This window comes from Bubalus kerabau, chromosome 9 (assembly GCF_029407905.1).
Source record: "Bubalus kerabau isolate K-KA32 ecotype Philippines breed swamp buffalo chromosome 9, PCC_UOA_SB_1v2, whole genome shotgun sequence".
NCBI classification, from domain to species: Eukaryota; Metazoa; Chordata; class Mammalia; order Artiodactyla; family Bovidae; genus Bubalus; species Bubalus kerabau.
The window spans coordinates 8,143,924-8,147,365 of NC_073632.1; the positions used below are offsets into that span (position 1 = coordinate 8,143,924).

The 3,442-nt window shown below is 41.3% G+C and overlaps 1 pseudogene; it reads right to left on the reverse strand.

Annotated features, from left to right (window-relative positions):
- Positions 1-2,105: 2,105 nt before the first annotated feature.
- LOC129619534 (olfactory receptor 10AG1-like) lies at positions 2,106-3,068 on the reverse strand (annotated as a pseudogene).
- Between the last annotated feature and the right edge of the window lie 374 nt (positions 3,069-3,442).

Consider the following 3,442-nt stretch of genomic DNA (forward strand, 5'->3'; position numbering starts at 1 on the left):
CTATCCCAACTATCATCTCTAGGAAAATATATTTAAAAAAAACATGACTTGTGAATATTTCCATCACTTGTTCCATGCTCATCTTATTATATGTAAAGATTTCAACAATATCTTTGTTTTATCAACTCAACAAATCATATTATGGATTTACTCTGATATACACATCAGTCAGTTCAGTTCAGTTCAGTCACTCAGTCGTGTCTGACTCTTTGATACCCCATGAATCGCAGCACGCCAGGCTTCCTTGTCCATCACCAACTCCCGGAGTTCACTCAAACTCACATCCATCAAGTCGGTGACGCCATCCAGCCATCTCATCCTCTGTTGTCCCCTTCTCCTCCTGCCCCCAATCCCTCCCAGCATCAGAGTCTTTTCCAATGAGTCAACTCTTCGCATGAGGTGGCCAAAGTACTGGAGTTTCAGCTTTAGCATCATTCCTTCCAAAGAAATCCCAGGGCTGATCTCCTTCAGAATGGACTGGTTGGATCTCCTTGCAGTCCAAGGGACTCTCAAGAGTCTTCTCCAACACCACAGTTCAAAAGCATCAATTCTTCAGCGCTCAGCCTTCTTCACAGTCCAACTCTCATATCCATACATGACCACAGGAAAAACCATAGCCTTGACTAGACGGAACTTTGTTGACAAAGTAATGTCTCTGCTTTTCAATATGCTATCTAGGTTGGTCATAACTTTCCTTCCAAGGAGTAAACATCTTTTAATTTCATGGCTGCAATCACCATCTGCAGTGATTTTGGAGCCCCCCAAAATAAAGTCTGACACTGTTTCCGCTGTTTCCCTATCTATTTCCCATAAAGTGATGGGACCAGATGCCATGATCTTTGTTTTCTGAATGTTGAGCTTTAAGCCTACTTTTTCACTCTCCTCTTTCACTTTCATCAAGAGGCTTTTTAGTTCCTCTTCACTTTCTGCCGTAAGGGTGGTGTCATCTGCATATCTGGGGTTATTGATATTTCTCCCAGCAATCTTGATTCCAGCTTGTGCTTCTTGCAGCCCAGCGTTTCTCATGATGTACTCTGCATATAATTTAAATAAGGAGGGTGACAGTATACAGCCTTGACGTACTCCTTTTCCTATTTGGAACCAGTCTGTTGTTCCATGTCCAGTTCTAACTGTTGCTTCCTGACCAGGGGCGGTGGCGTGGAGGAGTTACCCCACATCCAAGGAGAGGTGGCTGCATGGGTACAGGAGGGCCTAGAGGAGCTACTCCACGTTCAAGGTCAGGAAGGGCAGCAGTGAGGAGATACCCCTTGTCCAAGGTACGGAGCAGCAGCTGTGCTTTGCTGGAGCAGCCGTGAAGAGATACCCCACATCCAAGGTAAGACAAACCCAAGTAAGACAGTAGGTGTTGCAAGAGGGCATCAGAGGGCAGACACACTGAAACCATAATCACAGAGAGCTATAGTCAATCTAATCACACTAGAACCACAGCCTTGTCTAACTCAATGAAACTAAGCCATGCCCTGTGGGGCCACCCAAGATGGGCGGGTCATGGTGGAGAGGTCTGACAGAATGTGGTCCACTGGAGAAGGGAATAGCAAACAACTTCAGTATTCTTGCCTTGAGAACCCCATGATGTACACATAAATGATGCCTAATAATTACTAATATCATTGTACAACTTCATTTATTAAACTACATTCCCAATGAGAACTACTTTTCACTCTAAGAAATTATTTCTCTGTAGAATAATTGCTAGGCTGAACTATACATAACATTTTAATTAATGTCCATAACTAACTTAGTTTTTAAAATTTCTGTGACAAATCTATGGAACTGAATAATATATTTTCAAATAAGTGATATAACTGAGTCTGTATTACAACTGGGCCTATTATAGCAATTCTTGTCTAAAGTTCTTACTACAAGAGAACATTTCACAATAAGATTATAGAATTCCCAAGTGAATGATTTGCTATTTGTTGACCCATACATAACTGTATAACTGGAGACAGAAAGGTTTCTCAGTGTTACAAGTAATTTTTATTTTGATAATAACTACCACTTTATAGACAGATAAATTGACTTTAAGATAAATATTGAAAATTTATAACAAATATATAAGAAATCAAGTTCTGAAATACAACTTATTTTTTCAATGAACTAAGGTATTTGCATGGCCATTGTCTCAGTGCCATGATGACATCCTTGTTCCTTAGACTGTATATCATGGGGTTAAACACAGGCATCACAATCATGCAGAAGAGAGAAAGCACTTTGCCAGTTCCTGCTGAGCCTTGGGTCTTGGGTCTTAAATATGTGACAAGGCCTGATCCGAAGAACAATGCCACAACCATAAGATGAGTGGAGCAGGTGGAAAAGGCTTTGCCCCGACTTGTGGCTGATGGCAATTTAAGGATTGTGGAGATGATTTTGCCATAGGAGACAAGTATCAACAGAAATGGAACCAAAGCAAACAGCGCAGCAACTGTGAAGACTAACATTTCATTCAGAAATGTGTCCCCACAGGCCAGCTTGAGTATGGGAAGAATATCATAGAAGAAGTGGTTGATGAAGTTAGAACCACAAAAGGGCAGAGAGAAAATCTGGCCTGTCTGGCCTATTTGGATTGGGATTCCACTGATCCAGGAGCCAACCACTAGCTGGATGCACACCTTGTAGTTCATGACTAGAGGATAGTGAAGAGGGCTACAAATGGCTGCGTAGCGGTCATAGGCCATCACGGCCAGAAGGAAGTACTCGGTGGCCCCAAGTATAAGAATGAAGCACATTTGTGTGGCACAAGCAACAAAAGAAATTGTTCTTTGTGTCCAAAGACTCGTGAGCATTCTGGGGAGTGTAACAGAATCTGCTATATGCAGATTTCCAAAAGGGAAAAATTGCCAAGTACAAAGGACATGGGGGTCGGGAGACCAGGGTCTAGTTTTGTTATCAGAAATATGATGCCATTGCCCCTCAAGATAATTATATATGAGTAAGAACAGTCCAAATAAAAACCCCTGGAGATGAGGAATATCAGCAAAGTCCAAGAGAACAAACTCCATCAGTTTAGTGAGATTACCTTCTGGTGTTTTTTCTTGGTGTTTCATCTGTGAAAAGGTGGAAATGTATTATCTACTTTTTATTTTACCATCAAGGTCAGGGCCTGTTTTATAAATTGTATCAGGATACCCAGATTGATTTTCATCATCAATGCAATTGTTTCTAATTTAAGAATTTTATTATTTATGCTTTTCTCCTTTCCTAGTTTATAATCCATGTGTTATCACCATACACTCTCCCTTGAAATGTCTATTAAGGCATTCTTTTCAAATACAACCCAAAGTCAAAAAGGTTAAAGTGTTAATCATTCAGTCATGTCGGACTCTCTGATCCCATGGGCTGTAGCCCACCAGGCTTCACTGTCCATAGGATTTCCTAGGCAAGAATACTGGAGTGGGTTGTCATTCCCCTCTCCAGGGGA